Source organism: Bos grunniens, chromosome 10 (genome assembly GCF_055505025.1).
Source record: "Bos grunniens cultivar Pamir isolate PY7600 chromosome 10, Bosgru_T2T1.0, whole genome shotgun sequence".
NCBI classification, from domain to species: domain Eukaryota; kingdom Metazoa; phylum Chordata; class Mammalia; order Artiodactyla; family Bovidae; genus Bos; species Bos grunniens.
Window position 1 is genome coordinate 44,345,812 of NC_141174.1, and position 12,384 is coordinate 44,358,195.

At 47.3% G+C, this 12,384-nt stretch overlaps 2 long non-coding RNA genes across 3 annotated transcripts in view; one reads left to right on the top strand and one right to left on the bottom strand.

Moving 5' to 3' along the window:
- Positions 1-12,384, bottom strand: part of LOC147364439 (uncharacterized) — a 26,266-nt gene continuing 13,882 nt past the window's right edge. For both annotated transcript variants that reach the window (XR_015134472.1, XR_015134471.1), the window contains one exon: positions 1-198. This is a non-coding gene — a long non-coding RNA (uncharacterized LOC147364439). The remainder of the gene's footprint in view (positions 199-12,384) is intronic.
- The window catches only part of LOC147364440 (uncharacterized), a 5,419-nt gene continuing 605 nt past the window's right edge, over positions 7,571-12,384 (top strand). Inside the window, exon 1 of the long non-coding RNA XR_015134476.1 lies at positions 7,571-7,745. This is a non-coding gene — a long non-coding RNA (uncharacterized LOC147364440). The remainder of the gene's footprint in view (positions 7,746-12,384) is intronic.

Consider the following 12,384-nt stretch of genomic DNA (forward strand, 5'->3'; position numbering starts at 1 on the left):
TGAAAATGATAAAGAGTATTTTATTATTCCTAAAATCTCCAAGAAAGTTGAAAAAAGTTTTCTCGCACTGGCTGAGTATAGTGCTCAGTACCTAAGATGGAGGTTTATGGCAAAACATCACCCATCTGTCTTCTGTCTTGGTTGTGAGAATTCCTGCTCGTCAGATGATGTAAAAGATTTCATAGGACCCAGTGCCATCTATGGGAGGAAAGAAAGCTAGTGAGAGGTGTAAAACCAAATAAACAAGCAGAATTTGCAAGATTCCCACCTAGAGCCGGGGAACAGAAAGATAAACAGCTGAGGTTCTGCCTTCAGAGTCCAGAATTCATCTTACTGCCTAAAGCCCAGGATCACAGCCCTGCTTTCTTCCCTCCCTCTCCTTTGTCATGTTGCTCTCCACATGGAGGCCGGAATTCTTTCTCCATTCCCTGAGTCTGTCTTGATTTCCAGCTGGTCCTCCTGTAGTGCCTTGATTTCTAACCGGCTCTGTGGGGGTACAGGTTTGCTTCCCTGCCCAAGACTTGCCAGGACGAGGGCAAGAGTTCAGCACCTTGGTGCAGGTAAAGCCCACACTTCACCTTGACCATCGCCAGGACCCCAAAGCTCTAGACTGGATGCCTTTGGGTAGAACACTGGCTCTCCTTCCCACCAAACGCAAGATTCTGTGCCACTTTCACCCCAGCATGCCCTGTGATTGAGCCAGTCAAGGTCTGGCAGAAAACTAGGTTGGTGGCAGATCCGAAACCTTAAAGTGAAGGCGTGGAGTGGGGGTGGGGTCACTGCAGGTGTTCAAGCAGGGAGGCCGCATGTGGGCAAGATGGACTGGACAGAGCCTCAAGGCATAGAGACTGGTCACATGGACTTAGATAACTTCCCCTCAAGGTGGAAAGGAGGCAACCAATGTGAGAGATGGTTCAGAAGAACTGACATGAATCCGGGGAGGTGTAGGGGAAGGGAAAGAACATATTATGTTAAACAACTAGGTAACTGCAAAAACGTCTTTTGAATGGTGCCTTCCCCTATGAGCCCGCTCTCCTAACCCCTTGGTCTCTGTTTACTTGAGGTTCCCACTCAGTTTCCCAGGAAGCACCCAGGGAGGCAAACCCCCTTATAGGAAAGATGTTCGTGCTAAGAAGAAACGGACAAGGTGACCAACATCTAGCAAGTTCTTACTATGGAAGGAGCATTGGTAGCCTACAAGGAACCTGAGAACCAGGGACCTTACCTCCAAGGCTACCCATTAAAGTGCAGAGCCAGAGTCCAGCCTAGGAGCATGACCCTGAAGTCCTTGCCCCTGGCGGTGCAGAGTGTTTATCTACAGAAGCCAGAAAGAGGAGCAAAATAGAGGGGGAAGATGACCACTTTGAACAGGTTGAGGGGCTGGCAGTCCAGTCAGAAGTCAAGAGCTGTGGGCTTAGAGATCTGTAGATAGATCAGGACCTGGAGAGACAAACCTGGGCATCAGCCACTCCTGGACACGTCAGATCTCCAGCATAGATACAGAGATCAGAAAAGAAGGTGCAGGCCACCACCCTGAGGGACACCCTCGGTTCAGGAACTAATGAAGAAGCAGAAAAGAAGCCACGGGGGTAGAAGGAAAACCAGGAGTGGATCATTTAACTGGAGAGTCCAAGGAGGGCAATGTAAAGACAGGAGCAAGAAGCCATAAGCTTAGAACACTATACTGACAAGCTGAAAAAGCAAGAGGAGGCTAGTGGCTTCAACCATTAGAAGAACACTGCTGCTCTGCCACCACTCAGATTCTGTCAGATGGTGAGCAGAGGAGCTGCTGAGCAGCGAGTGTGGACTCTTCTTTCAAGAAGAGTCAAAGAGGAGAGAATTGGAAGAGGTGGGGGAGGGTGGGGGAGGGGACCCTCCCTCCTTCAGGCAGGATTGCACAGATTTAATCATTCATCTCACAATCCCTGCAGTGTGCAAGAGAGAAATCATCCCCAACCAGATTATTTATTGGCCTGGACAGACCATACTTCAGAGGCAACAGTTTTACAGCACCTCCCTTTCAACTCAAACTCTCTGGTGGGGGTCATTCTGCCACCACCACTGGCTGTAAAAGTAGCGTATCTCTAACATGATGCTAGAATCTTGGCGATCACCTCAACCAACCCGCCACTCTGTGTGGGAGCAGTAATGGCTCAGGCTGACAAGCAGCCTTGGGGATCCCCAAATCTGTAGAAAGCTCCGAGCATTTCCAAAAGGGGCCAATCATATCCAACTTGTGTGGATTTAAGCTGCTTATTGGTCTTACCTATTTCGTCAGCCTCTGATTCAGGAGGAACAATGTTAAAGGCCAAGGAAAAGACCTCTTTACTTAGGGCCAAAGGTGCAGGGGCCAAGTGGGAATGAAATCCAGCTCCTGCTTTCTTGCCTAGTCCTGGGTCCATCCAGATGCGACACCTTTTTCTAAACTGCCCAAAGGAGCGTAGGCTAGTGGGGGCTTGCTTATACATGTACGTTGGGAAAAGGTCTGAGGTCCCTCTGTGTGGGTGGAGGGCAGCTTTCTCCTCAAGAGAAGGATTTTTTCTTTTTTTTCCCCTGACTGCCGTCCTCTCGCCCTCACAGGCCTAGTCTCCAGTCACCAGGCTCTCTGGCTGGCAGTCCAGGGTTGAGGAGAGGCCGGGATTGCTAGGGCTGAGTGCTCCACAGGCCATGGTAGTCTCAGGTAGAAAGGTCAGCTTCCAGAGGAGCGCTGGATGGAAAAGGGGAAGGGGCCAAATCCGCTGAGTTACGGGAACAAACTTTAGTGGTCCAATGCCTGGTGCAAAACACTGTTGACTGTCTGTGCAAATTATTTTAAACACAAAATTGGCAAGTCTTCACTAAATAATGCTCTCCCTGGTCCTTGAATGAACCAGCTGAGACCAGACCAGAAGAGGTTAAATCATGTGGAAATCCCTATTTTAAAATGGAGCTACATTTACTCAAGAACCACTTATGTAGGATATGTCTTCAAATTGTTGCCATTTGCCAGAGAAAATATGCTCTAATTCCTTGATGCCAAAGAATGTCTGATACATTGTATAATGAAAGTAGAATAATTGAGCTACTTGTTCATTACAAAGCTCTCCAGCTGAATACCCTAAATTCTTCAGTGGCTGAGTGGGCTTGCAGTGAATTAACAACGTTCCTTATAAAAAAAAAATATATTTTGAGGTAGGGCACAATATTTACAATAGAATTTTCTGTGAAGTGTTACTAAATTCCTTTTACTTCAAGAAGGATCATGCATTATTCTTTGTTGGTAATGCCAGGGTGATTCAGGACAGGCGAAACATTAGCCAACGTGTTACTCAAAAGTCTAGACAAGCTTCAGTCTGGTCACTTTTCTCTCAGTTTCCACCAGGGATCTTCCTTGACTTTCATTCTCCTAATTTCCCGCCCCTCTCTCACAGAATTCCTGCCAGCTGCCTTGTCTCCAGGTAACTGAAACACCAGGATTTGGGGAGCCCCGTAAAGGGCAGCAAAGCATGTAGTGTTATCCTTCCCACCCACAGAAGCAGGCAGCAGGGTAGTGTACGCCTGGGAGGCTTTCAGGGGGGCACTGGTGTTGGGTACAGAAAGCTAGGGTTAGGTGAGAGACGGAATAAAAGCCGATAAACCAAGACCAAACTCAGAACGACTGATGCTGCCAGACAGAACTGACACTGTCTCCACATCTTTGCACTTCCCAGAAAGAGTGAATGAAGTGCCAGCCCAGTCAGGGCTCTCTTGTCCTCTTCTGGCTGTGGCTCTGGGAAAGCAGGCTGCAACGTCAGTCACAAAGCTCTGGCAGCAGAGAGGTTTGGGGAGTGGAGAGAAGAGTGAGAAAAGAGAGAAGGGACACAATGAGACGTGGCCAGGCAGGCAGAGCCTTGTTTATAGGAGCACAGGAACATTTTAAGGATCACAAGTTGAGTTTGAGGACAACCAAGAAAAGGCCCCTTGATTTCCAAAAGTTACTTTTCAAGTTTTCAAGTGATTCCAGAGGGGTAAGGATAGATGCTAGATAACAGGAGGGTTAAAGAGGGGCTTGGGGCTGGGGCTGAGGAGTGGTGGTGCAGTAGGGTGCAGTAAGGCAAAGACCACACATTTCCAAAGCAGCAGAGAATAAAAACTGGCATGCGGGGCTCTGTGTGTGTGTGGGGGGGGTGGGGGTGCTGTGTCACTGGGGCCGGGAAGGGGAGTGGACACTGGAGTTTTATTTTAACAGCAACCCTCTGGGCAGCCATTATGGCAGAAGAGGCCTTAAGGGAAAGAATCTGAGGAGCAGAGGAACTGTACTGTTTCTCTGAAGTCGGAAGGAAATAGAAAAGAAGGGCTATAGGTTTGATTTGTGTTCATGAGTCTCGCTCTCCCACATCCACATGGCACAGTGGGTGGCAGGAGGGAGCCATCACCGTCGGTTCTCTGTAGTGTGGGCTAGTGGCTAAAACAGGCAAACGAGCAGCGGGGTGGACCCAGTGACCACCATCAAAGGACACTCTCTCCTCTAAACCAGGGGGCCCCAGGGCCAATCATGGACCAGTGTCCTTCCGTGGTGAACTTCTCACTGAAATAAGGACAATGAGGTCCTTTTTTCATAGAGCTAAATTCAGTGTAAAAGGTCTGTCCTTTATGCTGAGATTACATCCTTTTCCCTTTTTTTTTTTTACATTAAAGTGTTTTGCTAAACATGAAACAATGATCACAGATCAGAGTTTGGGTTTTTCCCTTAATATCTTAGAAAAAGGAAAAATGCTGTTCCTGGTGCAGCCTGCCCTTGCCGCCACCACCTTTTTTCATATTTTTGTTTGTAAAGTGAATTCTTAGGAACCACTGTTCTCAAACTCATGTTTATACACCTCTAAAATACAGTACAATTATTTTATATAAAGTATTTCAGAATGCTGGAAGAAAGACGTTTTGGGGTTGGTCTCCTGGGTCAGGATTTATCACCTCCTGCCGGTGCACCAGTTGAACTGTGAGCTGTTTTCTGCAGGGAAGGTTCACCTTGAAGATGAGTGGGAAGTCAAGTCTTTTCAACTCTTTTCCAAAAGGACCACATGACAACTCTTATGTATACACCTCCCTCCAGAGACACCAGTGAACAGGTATGTGGTGGGAATGGGGCTTGTGGAGCCCTAGGATCCCAGCCCTCGAGACCTGGAAGGAATTCCAAAGTTCATCTTGTCACCTAATCCGAATTATTCTGCCTGAGACCCTCTTTAAGGAAGCAGGTTTGTCTGAGGCCGAATCATCAACCATTAGCAGGGTCAAGAGGAAAGAGGGGCCAGGCCCACTTTCCAAACCCCCAATCAGGCCTCTCCCATCTCCACCTGTTCCTAACTCAAAATTATGGCAAGCCACCTATTTCCCAGCAAGCAAGCTTCAAGCCAAACAACGGCAGCCTTGGCCCAGCATGCTAGGCCTACCAGGTGGTACTTGGAGGAGAATGCCATTTTATCCTTTGTAGTAATGGCTATTTGCCTCCAATCTTTAATGCCTTTCTGACTGTGTGACTCAGAGCTGCTGCTGTAGCCGTGATCCCCTCCTGGGGAGGAGTTTTCTTCCAGTGACCCAGAGGTCATAGTCCACCTCAGCCTCCACGATTTCAACAAGGCTTTCCTGCAAACGTCTCCGCTCCCTGTCCCCTCCCCAACCTCCCTGGTTCAATACCGTGCCCTCACACACCCCCACACCCGCCCCAAGAGTGAAATCTTTGTCTTTTACAAACTTCAGACCTCATGAGCGTTCCAGTTGAACTGATTGGCATAAAAATTCTCACAGTACTCTGTGAGGCTAAAACACTGGGAATTACAAACAAGAGCACCTCTAGGGCTGGCACGACCTAGCAGAGTCACCTCGTACTTTGGCTGTAAGGGACATGGTGAATAGGGCCACTGTGGAGAAGTTAGAATGGGGAGGGGGGGATTGGGGCCACTCTGAGGAATGGGGGGAGGACCCAGGAAAGCTTCACAGAGAAGACATTTGAGCTGGGTCTGGAAGAATGAGTTAAGAGGCAGAGAGGGGACTTTCCAAAGCCAGCTCCCTGCCCCTTGCCATAGAACCAACACACCCCAGAGAGCATAGAGCAGTTACAGAGGAAACTCACACTGAGAGCCAGGGAGGACCCACCAGCTGGGGTGCAGCTGCCATTTGCGGTAGTATAAAACCAAACAGCCCTTCCTTACTCACTTGCATTATGGCCCCCACCTGAAAAAATAAGGTCATCTGTCCACTGGCTCTAAGCTGAGATTTAATGCCTAAACTCTGTATTTTGGGGTTGTCTAATTATCTTTTTTAGACATTGTGGAAAAACTTGAAGCTTTATTGAGCCTGTGCCATAAAAAATAAAATGTAGTAAATTAATGTTTTAACTTTGACACTGGCACGTTTGACAAGTTATATTGACATCTCACTATCCTTTACGCCCTTCAGTAATGATGTGGCCACTTCATGATGCTTGCAATGATAAGGTGTTTAGCTGGGGATATGTTGTGAGCATGTGTATCTTGGAAATTAGCATAAAGAAATCCAGAAAAAAATTCTATCTCTGGGGAGACAGCATTCACATGGGAATCAGAAAGACCTGGCTTCTTTCCCCAGCTCTGCCCTGACAGTAAATGCCTCATCTCTAACTACCATCCACTTCACTTTCTCATCTGTAGAAGGGAAGCAGTTGCCTAGGGAGGGGAAAAATGGAATAGATGGTTTCTAAGGACTCTTCCAGCTCTGCCATTTCTATGATGAAATTCTAAAGGATTCCTTTACTGAACAGTGGTCTAGGACATTCCCTTCCATGCCAATCAACCTTGTGTAATGTTTGCTTCCAAAATCCTGAATCCTTGCTTTCTCAGGAACCTTTGCATTAGTAGTTAAGAGTTTGCCTCAACCATTAATACTGTTCTCCCACTTTAGATGTTGCTGAGAAAAAGCCAGCAGGGCTGGAACAAAGTGTGAAAAAAGGAGCTGATCTGGGGGCAAAGAATCGCCCTTGGGGTCATGGATCACTGCTTTTCCTCAAATTAGAAAAACGAGGCCTGAGCTGAGTGCAACTGTGAGCTTGTTCCTACAGCTAGCAGAAAGCAAGGAAGGCAAGTGCCTGGGGCCAGGCCCCCATCTGCCAGCTCCATGCAGGTTCCTAGGAACCAACAAAGGCACTTTCTTGCTCCTTCAATACTCTGCCTCAGAAGGCTCCATACAGAAGCGAGGTACCTTCTGCCAAAACAGAGGACCCTTTATCCTGAGCCCCTATGCACTCCTTTTCCATTGTGGGTGGCATCTTCTGTCTGGTGGCGCCTGGGCTTCTTGCCATCACCAGGGCTTCCTTTTGATCCCTGGTTTGCATGGCTTTCTGTTGAGCAAACAAACACATCCGTCCCCCCCCACCAACAAGACAAAGGCGATTCATTCATAGGAGCTGTTGCCCAGCTGACAGATGTTCTGGCCTTCTTGCCCTGCAGCCAGGCATGTTGCTGACCCCAAAGGTGAAAGGCCATGCCACCCATTCTCATCCCCCAGTTGGCCAGTTGCTACTCAGGATCATACAAGAATTTTGATGTTTGTCTTTCCTCCCCTACTCCTGCCTCCACAGTTCTTAGTGGCTCTTAGGACAGAGCTGTTTCCAAAGTGGCCTTTGATCAGGTCAGCTACAGCCTGGAAAAGATGGGCCATGTGGTCAGAGATGCCCTGCCACAGCTGCTCAAACCCTACATCTGCAGACCTGACCGTGTCTTCAGGAAGAAAAGGCCGTGAGGAACCCTTTTGAGGTACTTCCACACACAGAGATAGTGTGTAATGGTTCAGAAAACAAGCGTCGCCCTTCTGGTTTGTCCTGACTTTGGGGCTCAGCAGTCTACTTTTCATGTTTAGTTTATGGCCTATTGGGGGGGGGGACAAGATCGTCACTAACTCTCCAGCTTTTAGAGTTCAGATAAGCTCCTGACCAAATGGCCACTTAGTCTAGAGGAGGGAATGTGCACTTCCAACAGGATACCCATGGGGGGGGTCCTACGGAGGCAGTGACATTTGAGCTGGCCTAGAGGAGAGGTAGGATTTCACTGGGCAGACATGGAGATGGGCAGGCTCTCATCTGTGCAAATTCTTCTGTGTGAAGGCAGGAGAATGTGGAGCCAATCTGAGCAGCAGGGAGAATGGAGAGGCAGCCAACGAGGCAGGACAGATCACGCTGCCACAAATATGCTCCTTGAGCTCGTCAGCCAGCCCACCAGGAGTTCTGAGCTCAGTTTGAGTCAATGCTCTTTAGACCCCTTTCTTCTTAGAAATTCACCAAGAGATTTTTGAGGGAGAAGTAACCCCTATGGAGTCCACTTAAAGGGCAACTCTACGATCTCAATTCAACTTACTTTCTCTAGGCTACTTTGGAAATCATTGCAACAAACATTTGGAATCTTCCAGCATTTTTCTACATAGGTTACTGAGTGCTCTGTTTTACCCCAAGCCACAGCTGACAAGAAGAGCTACCAACAGCATACTAACTTGTTGTGTAGAGCTAAGAGTCTCTAGAAATCCCTTTGGTGCTTTTCAAAGTCATCTTCAGGGTGCAATAGAAAGGTTTGACAGCATTGAGTGAAACTGACCCTTTGCTCCCCTGCCAATCAATAGTCAAGGCAGAGAGTTTCTGGAATAAGATCCTGAAGAGCGCTACCACCATACGGGGCAGGCCTGCAGCTCTAGCACCAGCTCCTTTGCTGGAGGCCTGCAGAGTTTGAAGAGGGCTGCCGCTAGCTCCTCCTCTAGCCCTGGCCCTACAAGGGGAACTGGCTCCCTGCTGCTTTTCCCTCCTACAAGGAACAGCCTTTCTTTCCCCCAAATTATACCCATCCTCAATGCCCTTTCAGTATATCAAGTGATTAGAGATCCCTGTTAGTGTAACTTTTGTTGTTGTTGTTTAACAATGTTCAATAAGAAGGACATTCCCTTTAAGAAAATCATCGCCCCCCCAGAAGTAGAAAACAATAGTAAGGGGACAAACTGAGTTAGACACCAATATGATTGAAGGCCGGCAGAGTGTGATGGGAGAAACAGCAGGAAAGAGAAAGAGCTGAAGAGAAGTGAACATAAAGCTAAGAAAGGAAGCCACCTCCCCAAGGAAGATAATGGAGTCGGACCAGGGGCGGGTAGGAGCAGCCATCAGAAGAGAAGTCAGATCCAAGGAGACCTGCCACGCTGAGGGCTGAAGATGTATTTTCATGGGCTTAGAACGGGCATGGGAAAGTTAGTCTTTGGTGGCAAACTGTAAGGCAGAGGCTGGAAAGACTGAGTTTGGAGGTTGAAAGAATACCAGTGTGGGAAATCCCCGAAGGCAGTTTCTTGCATTGGACTTGGCCATGTTGCTCCTCTTCTTTTCCTTCCCTTTCTGGTACCCTCAGGTTATTTGCACTCTTCTCTGGTTCCCACTGCACAAGGGCAGACACTGAGCAGGTACCTGAGAGGGCACAAAGCTTCCTTTCCAAATCAGGTTTAGCCTTTTATGGTCCTGAGCTGACCAATGGCAGGATTCACCTAATTCTGGATGCAAGGCCTACACCTCCGAGGCCAAGGGTCCTCCCCTTTGAGCTAGGTGTATAAAAGGTCAAGCAGAGAATGAATGTCCCCTTCCCACTCCTGAGGGTTCACAGGCCTACCTGTTTGACCCTACTCTGGCTTGACCAACAATGCCTTTGTTCCTTTTCTTATCTGGCGGTGAAGACATGCTACTGCTGCTCTCTCAGGCCGGAGTGTTCTGCTCTTCATCCTTTGATGGACTAGACCTGATTTAACTGCCTGTTTCTTTTCCATAAAGTATCTTCAGGTTGCTTTGTCTTTCCAAGGCTAGGATTACTGCTAATTAAATTCAGACTACTGGGAGTGACTACAATCCTGGGGAAATACTGGTTATGGTTGGGCTTAAAAAGCAAAAGTCTAAAGAGTGTGATATCACTGATAATTAAGCAAAAATTATTCTTGGAAGTTATATAAACATTTTTAAAACAGTAAAACTTAGGTAACAATATCCTTGCCAAACAAAAATTTTCACAAATTTTCTACAAAAATTACAGAGCTACAATTCTAAAATAGCAATGAAGGAGAAAAGGAGAACTAGATTAAAGTGTAGACTTCTTACATACATTTCCCCTTTTGTCTTTGTATTATCTTGTTGCCCTTTCTTGAATGTGTGTGTGTGTGTGTGTGTTTGCATCAAGCAACTCTTTCCTTCTCCTCCCCACCTTGGGTCAGCTCCAGTCTTCTCACTTCTGCCTACAGACACTTCACAACATGTGCCCATACTATTTTTGCTGGCAGACATGAACTAAACATGGACCTGACATTCTTGCAGATTCAAATGAACAGTCTTGAGCATCTTCACTCTATGGGGTCCCATGTCCCATTCTGCTGTGAAGCCTCATTGTTCACTTAAGGGCATTCACTGATCGAAACATCTTGCCTGGGTCTAAAGGTGTATCATTAGCTGCCCTTCCAAATCACAAACTCATAGGATGATGGGGCTGAGGGTCACCTTAACTGCCTTCAGAGAGCACCTGTCATTCCAACCCTGAGTTCTCAACTTTTAATCACTGCTCCCTATAAACAGAAGCCTATTTTCCTCTAAGCAGTATTGGGAAAAAAGGTAAAGCAGGCCAAGTGTCATCTTTGGTGTCCTCTTTCTAGAGAATACGCCCAGAGCCTCCTTGGCCTCTTTTGCACCTTTCTCCAGCTATCCTCTCTTCAGATCACAGTTTTAGACTGCAGCTACCCATCACCATAACTAGTACCACCTTCAATCTCTGCCTGTGGAAAATTTCCTCTCAGCCTCCTAGGTCCAGCTCAAATGCGACCTCCACTGACAGGCCTTTCTTGATGCCCAACCTGCATCTTTCTCTCTTCTGCAGCCCCAGTGACCTTTAGAATGGTATTTGCTATGGTACTTGGCATTTTCTACATTAGACAGTAAACTCCTCGAGGGCAGGACCCATGTCTGATACATCTCAGGATCCTCTGCAGGGTTGAGCCCTGTGAACCCTTTCTGAGGCATGCAGAAAAGGCTAAGGAAGGAGGGAGGCTCTAACAATGATACAGTGTGCTCTGCTGGTAGCCTTGAGTGTGGAGTCTACCTCTTCCTAGGACTGGCCTCCCTCTTCCCTCCCTTTCTCAATCCCAGCCATTGCTGAAGGACATCTCTCTTTAACTGTCTTCAGCCAACTGTCACTGTGGGACTGAGTCCTCTGGGAAGGCTTCAGCTGTTAACAGCTTAGAATGTTGCTATTCCCAGAAGTCTTTGCACTGAAGAGAGGGAAAGATGGAGGTGGGGTCTTTGAAGGAGGTGAGGGTATGAACCTTTACTCCTCAAAGCCATGTATGTTAGAGAATTTGGGCATGACAGTCTGGGCAAGCGAGGAATTTAGGGGATTGAGAGGGCTATTTATTGACACTCTTTCAATCACTGTCCCTTAGTATTCTGAGTGGGTTTCCTTCTCTCTATGCCTTTGGCTTTTTAAAAGGTGTATGCCCTGGCACTTAGCAGCCCTTAAATAGTAATCATTCTTAGTATTGTCATTACCAATAGATCAAGAATATCAACAAGACAGACAAGTGAAAACATACAGAGCCCACCCTAAACACATGAGCATGTGGAGGTGCCAAGCAAGAGATGTAGATGGATTTTGTTAGGCAGAATTTCTGAAAATAAGTTTCTGAAAGGAAGTATCTGCCTCCCTGGTGGTGGAAACAGTCTGAGCAAAGACAAGGAGGTGAAAACAGCAGGTTATGTGTGCACAGGGGATGGCCAATGACTGGGAGAGGCCCCTTCTAAGAGACTGACCAGTGGAGCTGGTTAGATGGCAGGAGGCAGTGGGCCAAGATGAAGGAGGTATCATGAGGAATTCAACTGGAGTTGCAACCGCATGTGCTGGTGGGTCAGTAAGAAGTCCCCTAGGAGCCGAAAGTTTCTAGGCTGAGAGTGAAGAGGTGGAGCCTAGGCTCACCGGAGTGAGTGAATCTTGCAAAGGAGCAAGTATGAGGGAAAGGGAAGGGTGTGGGATGCAAGGGGTGTCCCAGTGGAAAGTGTTGGGGATGGGGGTGACAATAGAGCGATAGGAGTGGAACTTCTAGCTCTTCCAAGCTCACCAGTTACAGCAGAAAAATCCAGAAATATAAGGCCAGGAAGGAGGAGAATGTTGTTAGAAACCTCAAATGTGCTCTACATGCAACTTTGTTTAAAATGAATATTGATGTGGTCTTTAGTTACTGATTTAAAAGATTAACATCTTTATTGTTTTTCTGGATTGGGAGATATATTGAGGGCTTGATAAATGTTGAGTTGAAGTTCCCACTTGGCCATCTCCCTGGTGCTTGGTTTGCATTAATATGAATATATCTCTTGCCTTGGGGGTGTTGCAAAAACCGTTA